This window comes from Eptatretus burgeri, chromosome 15, assembly GCF_056783735.1.
Source record: "Eptatretus burgeri isolate ZD-2024b chromosome 15, Ebu_testis_v1, whole genome shotgun sequence".
Classification (NCBI taxonomy): domain Eukaryota; kingdom Metazoa; phylum Chordata; class Myxini; order Myxiniformes; family Myxinidae; genus Eptatretus; species Eptatretus burgeri.
The window spans coordinates 71,516,268-71,529,633 of record NC_140975.1 but is presented as its reverse complement, the minus strand read 5'-3'; the positions used below and the strand labels follow the sequence as shown (position 1 = coordinate 71,529,633).

Below are 13,366 nucleotides of genomic sequence, written 5' to 3'. Positions count from 1 at the left end.
GGCAAACATGCCTTGGTTGCCCATGGGAAACTCTCGATGACCAGTGGGGCGTGGCAAACATGCCTTAGTTTCCCGTGGGAAACCCCAGATGACCAGTGGGCATGGCAAATATGCCTTGGTTTCCCATGGGAAACTCCCGATGACCGGTGGGCATGGCAAACATGCCTTGGTTTCCCGTGGGAAACTCCCGATGACCGGTGGGCGTGGTAAACATGGATTGGTTTCCCGTGGGAAACTCCGGTGACCAGTGGCAAAATTTTTAAAACAAAAAGGGAGGTGACGGATGCACTTCCGAGTGCCTCTGCAGATGTGGGGGGCTCACTCATTAGAGGGGAGTCGAGTAGAGAGTTTTTGAATCCATGTGGGAGCGCGTGGGAAATGCTGCCCTACATGGGGGCTCAGGAGCACTAGGATAGGGGGAGTAGCATGAGGTTGGAGGTGGGGGGGACGTTAGAATACTTGTTCCTCATGGGGGTGTGAGAAAAAGTTGCCTCCATAGGGGCATGGGAGCACGAGTTTTGAATGGGGGATTAGCACTAGATGGGAGTATTAAAGACAGAGGGTGAGAGACAGTTGACATGTAGTGGTGATGTAGCTAGCTCAGTCCGAAGTCACATTTGCTCTACGGCGAGGATATGGCGGCCGTACGCCCTCTGAATTGACAGAAACGTGAGGTGGCCGCAGAGTTTCTGCAGTGGCCTCAGGGTGGCCCTATGCCGTTTGGCTATATTTTACAGGCCGTAGGGGTCGCCATGGAATTATAATGCGGAGTTATAACTTTTTTCATTTCTACGTTCGCCGTAGCAATTCGACAAGCCGAAAAAAAAAAACTGGTAAAAAATAAAATAAAAAATGAACCCACTCGTTACCGTCTGTCTGGCTGCACATTCGCCTTAGGGCCCCCCTGCGGTCGCCTTGCAGGCACCTTCCGGGCACCTTGCGTCTGCCTTGAAAATTATATGGCCACCGCAGGGCCCCCTTAAGGTCACGGTGCAACATCAAATCAAAGACCGTATGGCAACCCCACGTTTTCGGTCTCCACAATTTCTAAATACGCCGTGCGGCTCCCCGAAAAATAAAAACATATGTGACTGCTACATTGTGTGACCGTGGAAATACTGCGGCCGCCGTATAATTGCTAGTGGCCGTAGATTTTTGAGACCCCACGGCCGCGGTGGCAAATGTGACTTAGGCCTTAGTGACGATGAGTTAAAAGTAGCGCGCGTAGTGTGAGGGATGATGGGGTGATGAGCACAAGTTAGTTAAAGGGAAACTAGTTAGTTAGATGGTGCGAGAATGAATGGAAATGTGAATGAGCATGAATAGAATAGACGACGTATTTATGAGAAATGTGCATCCTCGAAGTATTTTTTAGTAAAAGTTGGGAACATGACTTTTTAACATAATTAAGGTATGCTGAATTCGACTCGCCCTGTTCCCAAGCTGAATTTTGAGTTTTTGACCATCTAATTAGTATAAACAAAATGTCTGCCAAATTGACAATTTTGGGCACTTTCTTGGGACAGGCACGACTATACCATTTAAATAAATGCACATTCTTCACATGTACGCATCTTAGAAATGTCCCTTGAGCAATAAGTCAACGCTGCAGGCTAATAAAATTCGTAACATGCCAAAAATATATTATTATGCGAACAAGCTACCGCCATTATCAAAATATCTATTTTCTGCTGTAACTTTGTTACTATGCACGCAAACCTGACAAATGAGATGTCTAGACCTACGTTTTGAGGGTCAAGAAAAATGATTAAGACATATTTGAAGCATTTTAATTAATGTTTACATGGTTACCAATGTTTATTAATAAAATGTAGAAGTTGAAGTTGCTAGTCTGTAATCATAAAAACTAAACAAAGTTCTCTCATGGTGCTACATGAACAAATTTCAGTCAGCATAAACAGTTTTCAGGAATGCCTAACATCTTTTCGGAAAATCACATTGTATTTTGCAAGGAGTCTGATCATCAATCTGTTGCTGGCATGCACACATCGATGTGCATCGTAATCCTGAATTCCGGCATGTGCAGCGTCGAGTCTTGCATTGTTTCCGACATGCACAGGCTTCCATCTCGAGGCAACTGTCGGGAATAGGACTTAATGCCAACAATATGGGTTGCAGTCCTGACTCCCCAAGTCTCCATCCCATTTTAGAGGGGACTTTTAGAGGTTTTCTTGTCTTTGTCCTTTGTGTTTAACCACTTCGTATAAAGTGGCAAATGTTGGGGCGTTATTCCTGCGCAAATGGTCATGGATTGAAACATGTGGCTTATCACATTGCTCAGCCACGATCAACCTGTCCTGAACAAATTTCTTGACTTCTTCTTGTCCAAGCTCCTTGGCACGTAGTAGTGATTCTTGAATTGACTCTGTTGCTGGGTCTTTCATAGCAAAGTTTTGCAACGTACCTGGATATGATACAGATGAGAACACACTGAATCCCTGGAAAGTGGAAAGTAAAGAATTCTCGTCATCATTGTCTCTCGTTTGTCGTGATTTGGTTGCTTCGTTGTGAAGGTCTGTACTCCCACGGTGGAGACTGTACATTCCATGGGTTTGTTCTGCTATGTGAGATCTCAGGTTAAAGGAGAGTGTCCACCGACACAGAGCTGATGTCATCTTGGTGATACCAATGATACTACCTCCTTTCTTGCCTGTGCCATTTATCCATTCCATGGCCTGGTCAGGATCTACTTGGCTGAACTTGTGAGCAGATCTCTTGACTACAAAATTGCCTCTTTGGAACTCTGTTAAAACAGGTTCTGGAAGCTGATGCATCTCCACTAGATACACTGGATCCCATCGTGCATAGTTCAGGTGGTCATACCGCTTGAAGTAGGGCAACATCAGACTGAAAGAGTAAAGATGGAGATCCCAGATGCCATCATGCTGAGCTCGAGTGTATTGCAGCAGTTTCGCGACCATGTCCATATATTGCCACCAGAAGCCGAAGTTCACATCATCAGATCTACTCTCAACAAAATCATCCAGGAGCTTCCTGAACTTTTCCTGGTCCAGAAATGTTATCAGTTCTGGAATCTTCTGTGGGTCATCATCAGAAGTCATCCTAGAAATGCAAGCATGGCAGTCCTCGTCCGCCTCTGCAACAAAGGAGAGAAGGCTTGGCATCAGGAGATGCCACAGAGCTTGCAAAGTCAGTTTGTGTGCCCTCATAGCTTTGTTGTATGCCTTTCCTGTTCCACAGTGCCTTGCCTGAGTCGTCCACTCTCCACCCACACTTCAGCTTGTCTGAAACCATTCATATGATCTCCTATGGCCTTGAGGAAGTTCATCGATACGTGAAGCCAACCTCGGCGAGGTATTAACTTATCCTGGTATTCTGGAACAGACCACTTTAGCTCCATAAGTCTGCAGTACAGCGCTTGGTCGACTGTGAGGACTGTATGTTCCTGTCCAAAATTTGAAGATATTGCCATGCAACTCTTCACGGCGGTTTTCAAAATATCCAACTCGGGAGCGGGAGCAAGGATTATAGGCAAATATCCTACTGCTGTCTGTTCTGGTTCCTCTGATGGCAATGACTGATTTAATCGTGTCCAAGAAGGTTTTATCTCTGAATTTTGATGGTGCAAGAAGAAAGTTAGGTCTGTAGCTTTTGCTTGTCTTACATACTCATTGTCCTCCTCAGATTTGCTGAAGCAGGCTTCGTCGACGGGTGCTGTGAATACTGGCTTGCATTTTCCACAAGTTATACTGACAGGATGCAGCTCCTCCAGGCCATTTGGCACAATCAAAGTATGTCTTGTGGATAGCTCGAGATTTTTAAGAGAAGCATCAGTTGTTTGGCCTCGTTGCCATGCTGCCATTTGCGTTGCACGGAAGGTATTCTTTCCATCAAGTGTTTCATCAAGGATGTCAATGTTATCACAGGTGTAGTGGATGAATTTATTTGCCTCAATGTTTGGTGGAATGATGGCATCAGTTGCTTTGTCCAATGATTTGAGAGTGCTCTCGGCCAAGGAAGTCTCTACTCACAACACCTGTTCATAACTCAGGCAATGGCCTGCCTTGTTGAACAATCGTACTAGGTCTTTTGACCGTGTAGCTTGAAGAAGAGTATATGCATAACCAACATGTTTTGGAGTCCATTTTTTGTCACCACTGACGCAGTAGACAAGATCTTGTGCCACACTCAGAACTCTGCTCCAGACATGTTCTTCATTGTTCCCAGGGGTATCATCTTCAAGGGATGCCTGGCCAACGACGATCAGTCTCAGTAGCATATATAAACTCTCGGGAATGCATGCTATAGCATCTTCTTCACTGACAGAAAACCCTTTGTGTTCTGGAGTTTCCATCATGTCGCCACAGACTTTCATAGCTACATGAACAAGTGAAAGGAAAATGTCATCCTGGGGCTAATATTTAGGAAAGGCTAACTTTTCCTCACTCTCCTCTGTGTCTGCCTTCATCTGCAAAACTGCTGTTGGCTGGTTCTTGGTGGGAATCAATACGGTTTTTCGTTCTGATATACAACTGTCAAGAGGTTGAAAGAAATTGAAAATGTCCCCAAGCTGTGACTGCAACTTTTCCTTGAATGTTCCTCTTCTGCTTTGATAGGACGGCTGAATCATGGTTGAAGATTCCTCAGCTAGCTCCTTATACCTTTCCCATACATCATCCAGAAGAATCACATGTCATTTGTCAGCTGATTGATGGAGCTCTTGGCAAAGCCATATCATAGCAAGGTGTGTATTTGCTGGCTCCTGCTTTGTTTTGGAGGTAGACCTGTTAAATGCGCTAAGACAAGGCAGATGATATTTGGCTTCAGCTGCAATTAGGTCAATCACTCCTGCCAGTCGAAGGCCAACTTTGTCGTCAAGATGTGAGGCTTGAATTATTTGATCACTCATTTGCTTAGTCATGACGGAGATCAGTCGTGCCTTCTTATTTGCAGTTTGACAGAAAATGCAAAGGCTCCAGTTGACTGGCTGCACACCTTTTCGCAATGAACGCCTGTTGCCACCTGGAACACCTGAACTGCAACCTGCTCCCTCTGTTGAATACTCTGTCTGAGTCCTCTGAAGACGTTCTGTTTTACTCTTGTCCATGAAGTGGGCATAGCAAATTCTGTGCCACACAAAAGATACGGCTGTGACAGAATCTAATGCATTCTCAGGACGATCAATTAAGTCTATATTTTTGGAGTCCCTCAGCTTCTTTCTGCTACAGGCTGCATTCCTGAGTGTTGTGAGTCCATGTTCAGTTGCTTCACTCAGGTTCTTTTCTGGCTTTATGCATTTGGCAGAAAATGCACAGGCTGTAGTCTACAGGTGACGGCCTCTTCAAGCTAATCACGGGATCCATTGCAGCCTGCAAACAAGAATGAGGCATTAGTATAGGCCTACACAAGCCCTTAACAACTTAGCAGTTAACTTAACAACTTAACAGTTGTTCACAAGTAAAATAGATTGCTATTGTGCTGGTATAGTATTGCCTGTCCCAAGAAAGTGCCCAAAATTGTCAATTTGGCAGCCATTTTGTTTATGCTAATTAGATGGTCAAAAGCTCAAAATTCAGCTTGGGAACAGGGCTAGTCGAATTCAGCATACCTTATTTATGTTGAAAAGTCATGTCCCCAAATTTTACTAAAAAAATTCTTCTTGAGCCTCATACAGGGAGGGCCCTTTTCGAGAAATAATTCTAGTCTAGAATGAATGTGGCACAGCGGCCTGGGAGTGAATGGCGTGAAGGAATGATTGGGAGGGAGGGAGTCCCGCCCAAGGAAACCTGGGGCGAGTTAGGAGATGAGTTAAGGGGCTTAATTGGTGCCATGTGTAGAAAAATGTGTTTTGCAGGTGTGCAACTAGAATTGATGGGCTGGGAGTGTGGCACACGAGAGGTATGTATTGTTGACTAACACACTCTGGGCACTGGAAGGCCCGTCGGCCAGAGTTTGCGTATGTGTATGGGCCATGTACCCATGGAGAAGGGACACGTAGAACCAACTTGCAGTGAAGGCACTGCCAACCAAGGGAAATGGGGAGGGAAGTCAGCAGCGCTCCACCCGTAATTGGGATTGGAGCAGGTAAGCTCGGAGGTGGCCTAAGGATCCCAGGCATGCCACTGTGTAAGGCTGCAGGTGTGTAGACCTGCTAATGGAGCCACACTGCCGAGCCTGGAAATTGTGTGGAGGAATGGATGAAAAAAGGGAGGGTAAGGCCCGAACTAGTGTGAGCACCAGTACACCAGTACAAGAAGAAGTCTGGAGGAGTAAGGTCAGGGGAATACGGTGGCCACTCAACGTCTTCGTAGAGGGAGATAAAGCGGCTCTCAAAATGTTGTTTGAGAAAACGCCTTGTTTCCTTGGCTGTATGGGGTGGTGCCCCCATCCTGCTGGAACCACTGGGTTCTCATCTGGATCAGGTTGTTTCTCATACGGGCCTGAGTACGTAGCTCAGGCAGATAGAATTCCTGAATCATTTCACGATGGTTCCTCTGGTTTACCGTGCAAGTGCATCCCTGGTCATCTTCAAAGAAGTATGGACCAATTATCCCATACCAACCAACCGCCACCCACATGGTGACTTTGAGAACAGATCGAGGCACCAGTTCAGTTGATGCATTAACAGGATTTTCAGTTCCCCAGTACCGAAAGTTTTGCTTGTTTACCTCCCCAGACAAGTGAGCATGGCATTCGTCCGTCATGTGAAGTTTTTTGAGGAAGTCTGCATCTTCCTCCAACTTTCCTGAGAACCAACTTGCAAGGTCTAGTCGTTTGCGTTTCTGTCGATCAGTAAGCACCGTTTCCATTTGAATTTTGTATGGAAAGGCATGAATGTCTTGGTGAAGGATCCTCTGAACGGTGCTCTTATGAATGTTTGTCTCGGCAGAAAGTCGTCGAATTGATTTTTTTGGACTCTGAACGACCGCCTGTCTCACCATTTCCACATTTTCTTCAGTACAACCTGTCCTCTTCCGACCACTGTGACCCTTGTGAAGGTCACAGATGGTTCCCACATTGGTAAACTTTGCGATGGTGCACTTTATTGTCCGAAAGTTTGGTGCATGGCGCAAGGGGATACCTAAATGTCTCGAGTAAAGACGTTGCACCTGTATGACACTTTTCGTCTGGTGCCAAAGTTCAACAATTTTCGTCCGTTGTTGTACGGTCAGTCTTGGCATTTTTCTGGTGCTTGCTTGGTATCAAAATAAACTTCAGGGTCTCTGCATCAAGAAATGAAGCATTAGTGACAAAAGAACTGCTTTTTTAGGATCAAACGAGGCATTTTAAAAGTTGTATATTTTTCTCCGTCAGACTCCCCGGAATTGTAGGCCGTCGCTCCGGATAATTCCGTGAGCTGGCGGGTCGCTGAACTGACCGTGGACGCCATTATCTCAACCACGTGGCATAGGGTTTCTGTTTGTCTCTAACCAATTTACCTAATTAACTATGCGATTTCGACTCCGGGGAAACCATGCCCTCGGCACGTCTTGCTCGAACCGGGTCACTCTACCGACTGCGGTAGAGTTCCAACTACCAACTACCAACTCCGGTTCGGGTGCAGCTGAGCGGAAACTGCAAATGCCGTGCGGGCTGGAATGAACGGATTATCGGGGATAAAAACCCACCAAAACTCAGACCCGGATCATGCTGGACCAATGTAAGAAGGGACAGAAATGGACTAGGAACATTTCTAATAAATTTATTAACAGTAAAATAAAGACAAAGGCAAGACTTGGTGCGAATATGCAAGCAGGGAAATATTTACAATAAGCAAAAACACTTACTCAGTTCTACTTAAAGACGGGCCCACACGCAGACACACACAAAAAGAAAAGAAACCCCAGAGTCTTTATTTGACCCTCGCGGCATGAAGAGAGACAAGCTGGGGGTCAGAGTTCGGTGGGTACCTGGTCGTCAGAGGGAAAGCGTGCTCTATAGTGCGGCACCTGCCAAAGGTCGTCGGTTTCGTCCCAGTCACACGTGTGGGACTCGTGGCTCGTGGCAGAGCTTGTGTGGCGAATCGTCGGGGTCCACAGAACTCCTCTCCCCGTAACAGCCACCATGAAGAACGAACCAGACTGCTCACAGCCACTGTGAACCAAAAACTGCCTGACCCAACCACCGTGAAAAACTCTTCGTTACTCAGAGAGTCTCCGAGATATATCTCCTCCCACCACGAGGAGGGCTCTTGGCGAAAAACGCCTTGCTGTCCGCCCCTCATTGGATAGGGTCTTACGGCCCACCTTTCCGAGGCGGGGCCTTGGCCCCTGCCGGGAAACCCCAACCGCTCTTTCCACGCGGGGTCAAACTTGATGAGTAACAGTATAACGCTGCAACGGTACGTTGGTGGTGCAGCCCGTTGGCGGTGGACGGTGATGGGCCGAGGGGTCATGCAGATGGCTTATTGGTTGTTAGATGTAAAGATTTTATAATCTTACTAAAAGAAGTCGCAACGCACGTTTTTTATTCTCCCACAAGACAAAAGGAAAGGGATCTGACGACACATGTACTTAACGGGATAACTGACTTTTGGGACCTGTATGTTGAATGCAAATGATTTCCAGATCCGTAACAATATAAACACACAATCATATACGTATACAGAAACACACAATCACAAATACATAAACACACTATCCAATTTACAAAAACACACTTGCACACTAAAAACTCGGCTCACCGTCACACCATCCCTATGAAATTGCTGTGGCACTTAGCGGACATGCCGAGAATGTTTGGGAAGTCTTGGCGTTCCATAGTACCACTTGCATTTTGCACAATGCGTATTTTTGTCATTCCCCGTGTACGGTCTGTCGTCTGCTACCAGCTATGTTGTACTGCTATAAACGAGGTTATTAACGAATATCGATTATTCTGGGAAATAATCAATTTCGTAACAACGCTCACAACAAAGTTTATTATTATTTATTAACCTCTGTTGCGAGCGTTGTTACGTAATTGTTACGTTCAAATTATCACTTTCTGTTCCTGCTTGCATTTGTCTTTCGCTTTCCTTTTGTAGATTCCTAGACTGGTAAGGGGTGGGGATGCTGCCGTAAGGCACCGGAGGCAGGCGTATGACAGGCAGCGTCGTGCTCGGGCAGCAATTGTTAACACTTGCAGGCGGATCTTCATTGTGAGGGAATTGCCTGTCGATGTAGCACCATTCTGTGTTGGTAGGCTTGATAACCAATGCCCACATTGTGCTGCACTTCGTTTTCCTGGAGAGAAACTTAATTGTTGCCATAATGGGAAAGTCCTCCTTGCACCTCTTTCCCCATATCCGCCTGAACTCCAGCTGCTGCTTACATCTGGCGACTCTGCTTCTCGGAACTTCCTAGACAACATCAGGCAGTACAACAGCGCCTTTGCTTTTGCGTGCATGAGTGCTTCGGTGTACCACTATGCAACTCCAGGTACATACTGCTTCAGGATTCATGGCCAGGTGTACCACAAAGCTGACACGCTGCATCCCTCACCTGGGGTCAAGCCACGGTATGGGCAAATGTACATTCTGGAAGGTCGCCAAGCTCTTGATGCACGTTTGCAAGATCCTCACAATGCTGGGTGCACAGAAAGTACCATGGGTATAATTCAAGGAGTACTGGAAACCAACAACACCTACGCTGTAGCATATAAACATATGCATGAAATTGAACGTGAAACGGCTGGCAGCGCAGACATCTCGGGGACACCTCTTGCTACTGTTCGCATGGTCATCCAACATGGTCATGACCAACACCGTTATAATGAACCAAGACATGACGAGGTCGCAGCTGTGTTTGTTGGTGATGATGGTGCACCCCCCGTACTCAATGACATTGTCATCTATCCCCGCGACAGGCCGCTGTCGAACTTAAGTTACATGTCTGCGAACTGTGACCCAATGGTATACCCCCTGCTTTTCCCTAGAGGGGATTTGGGCTGGGTTCAAGGTACTCTGCATGTTGAAGCTAAGCGGACACCTAAACGACAGACAGTCACGTTACTTCAATACTATGCATACAGAATTGCCATCAGAGAACCATTCTCACCTGTACATTGCTCTGGCAAACTATTCCAGCAGTATTTGGTGGATGCCTATGTTAAGGCTGAGGCCTCCAGGCTTGATTTCCTGTGCCGCAATCAATCGACCCTCCGTGTCGAAAAGTACAGAGGCTTGATGGACCATATGCACACAGCAAGTGCATCACATACGTAATTGCCAGGTAAAGTTGTCATCCTTCCGTCCTCTTATTCTGGCAGTCCACGAGCAATGCAGCAGAACTACCAGGATGCTCTGGCAATAGTCTGCAAATACGGCAAGCCGGATATATTTTTGACTTTTACGTGTAACCCAAAACTGCAAGAGATCACTGGCAGTTTGGGTCCGTGCCAGTATGCGCAAGATAGACCTGACCTGGTAGCCAGTCTTCAAGAGGCACCTGGAAGAATTGCTGAAAGATATTACGGACAGACATGTCCTCGGTGTGCCTGTTGCGTATGTTCACGTGATTGAATTTCTGAAACGCGGCCTCCCCCATGCGCACATGCTTATCATTCTTTATCAGGTGAGCAAGCTTAGGAATCCACTAGACATTGATTCTTTGATTTCGGCTGAAATCCGTGACAAGGTGACTCAGGCGGTGCTTTTTGATGTTGTGCAGTCGTGTATGGTTCATGGTCCATGTGGGACCCTCAAACCATAGTCAGTATGTATGGAAGCTGGCCAGTGCACCAAAGAGTACCCTAAGAAATTCTGTAACGCAACTGCTATTACGGGCAATGGCTACCCTGTCTACAGGTGCCGCGATGATGGAAAGACTGTTCGTGTTGCTGGGCATGATCTTGATAACAGATGGATAGTACCGTACAACCCGTTTGAGTCAGAAATACCAGGCCCACATAAATGCTGAGGCATGTCTATCTATACGGAATGTCTATCTATACGGAGTGAAATACCTTTTCAAGTATGTCTACAAAGGCCACGGCTGCGCGAATGTCAAAGTTATCGAAAATGACCACCTTGATCATGATGAAATTCGGCACTACCGAGACACAAGGTATGCGAGTCCACCAGAGGCTTTCTGGCGCCTTTCTGAATACCGTCTGCAAGGCCAGTCGCATACAATTATACGACTGCCTGTTCACCTTCCTGAGCAGAATTCAATGTATTTCACACCTGGCCATGAAGAGGAAGCTCTGAATAGGGAGGCTTCTATCACAAGCCACTTGATAGCATGGTTTGCGTTAAACCAGCATGATGCTGAAGCGCGTCAGTTGTTATATCATGAAGTACCATGCAACTACATCTTCATGTCGTCCAAGAGAAAGTGGTCACCCAGAAAGCTTGGTGATGACAGGATAATCTCTCGCATGTATGCAGTTAACTAAGCTGACAGAGTTATCCTGCTTGCGCATTCTGCTATTGCATGTGCGGGGTTTATGAAGGTTATGGGGTTATGGTTATGAAGACCTGAGGTCAGTAGATGGTGTGCTACATGACGCTTTCTATCTAGTCCGGCAGATATGTGAAAAAAATGTGCCTTTAGTGATACAAGCATGAAATTTGGCACACTGCTAGGGCAGTATCTTACAAAGATTTTTGGATATAGGGACATTCCAGATTCTTCCCAGAGCCAAAATGGCGGCCATTTTGTGTTGTACAAGGAGGATACATGTGGATACAACTATATTTAAGAAGCATACCAGTGGTTTTATTTAACTAAATATAGATTCTAGCAAATAAGAAATAGCAAATAAAGATGACAAAGCGTGAATAAACCATTTATTTGGTCATTTTTTTGGTGCATTTTTGGACTTTTGGACGGTTTTCTACAACAAACTCTTCAAAAAACTGTTATCAAACACCATGGAATGACTGTTGTTCATTTAACACTCTTTAACTCAGAGGAAGTGCTTCTGTTTGATCGTAACATCAACTTACAGAGTCAAAATTATACAGTGGAACCTCTAGATCCAGGTAACAGAGTCTACTATGATGCATGGATACATGTGTACATGTTACATAATTATCATCTGTGATCTCTCTTGTCCCAGTTCTACTCTCTTGTACACTCCCCACCACAGTGACATAGAGCTGTGCACTGGAGTGCAGCCTTGGCACACTTGCACAGTCCTCTGCATCCCTTTTTGCAGCCACACCTTAGTAGTTGCCGACATGCCTCAGTTGCCTCTGGGAGGGTTGTCCAGTATATGTCCCAGCCATTATCGGTGTGAACCCACCCCCCAGAACCCAGATGAGTGGCTTGACTGCTCTTGGATCGTGGGACCATTCAGGATCATAGCAACTAGTGCCACGAGAGAAGTTGGCACGGATTGTTCTTGGCAGAGGGCGTCAAATGAACCACTAAAGGCTGTGTTCATCTTCAACATGTCTCTTCGGACTATGTTCGCGACTCTAGCAAGATGAACACCATCACTATCAGCATCGTGTTCACAGGCCTTGTGAAGGGCTGATCCGATGTCCTCGTTGAAAGCTAGCAGAACATCTCGGCCAGGCTTGTGCTCCTCCATGTCCGGAAAATATGTCATGATCCGGTGCTTGAGTTTGGTCGAGTGAACACGTCCAGTCAAGACTGTTCCAAGCTGTTTCAGCCGGTTGTTGTACAGACTTGTTAGGTCTGCCAGCTTGAACACTGGTGCCACAAGAGCGTCCATGCGGGCATCATCGATGTAGGACACCAGTTCTCTGAGAGCTCTGCCATGATTGATATCATCCTGGTCATCCAAGGTTCTCTTTGTGTCCCTTGCTTTGTTATAGAGGGAAACCAGACACTTCACATGGTACAGGGCATCTTGCGCCATCATATCTCCAGCACTCAGTTTAACAATAAGTGGCTTGTCTTCTACTTTCAGAGCACATTTCCTGACTCGTCTGTCCAGGTCAAAGGTAGAAGCTTTGCGCAAAGACTCATTACCTGCTGGCTTGTCACAAAAGAAACACGTTTCGAGCAGTGACTCTGTGCGGTCCACACTCTGACGGGTATACTTTCTTGTCACGCCTTCGGTATCCCCACTGGTTGTTTTTCTCTTCTCTGCCCGAATCAATTGAGTTTTGTTGTATTGTAGTCTGCACGAATCATGCCACTTAGCCCTGTGGTGCTGGAAGGTGGACTCAATACCCTCACGATCGTCCAAGCGGGACATGTCGAGAGATTTTGGCAAGAAGTCGATCTCACTGAACCTGAGGAGGTTGTCTGCCAGAGTCTGGTATCCAGACCCTCCTGTGCTTCGCTTGGAGTCAGCTGGACAATGAAGAGGCTCAGTGGTGTCCATCTGACACAGCACACATAGGTTCCAGTCTGTCTGGTTAATTGATGTAACAGATGTACTTGGCCCTCGCTGCTGGGGTCTAATAGTTTGAAATGCTTGGCCATTG

The 13,366-nt window shown here is 46.3% G+C and overlaps 1 pseudogene; it reads right to left on the bottom strand.

Moving 5' to 3' along the window:
• Window positions 1-3,187: 3,187 nt before the first annotated feature.
• LOC147012512 (uncharacterized) lies at window positions 3,188-13,332 on the bottom strand (annotated as a pseudogene).
• Window positions 13,333-13,366: the final 34 nt, after the last annotated feature.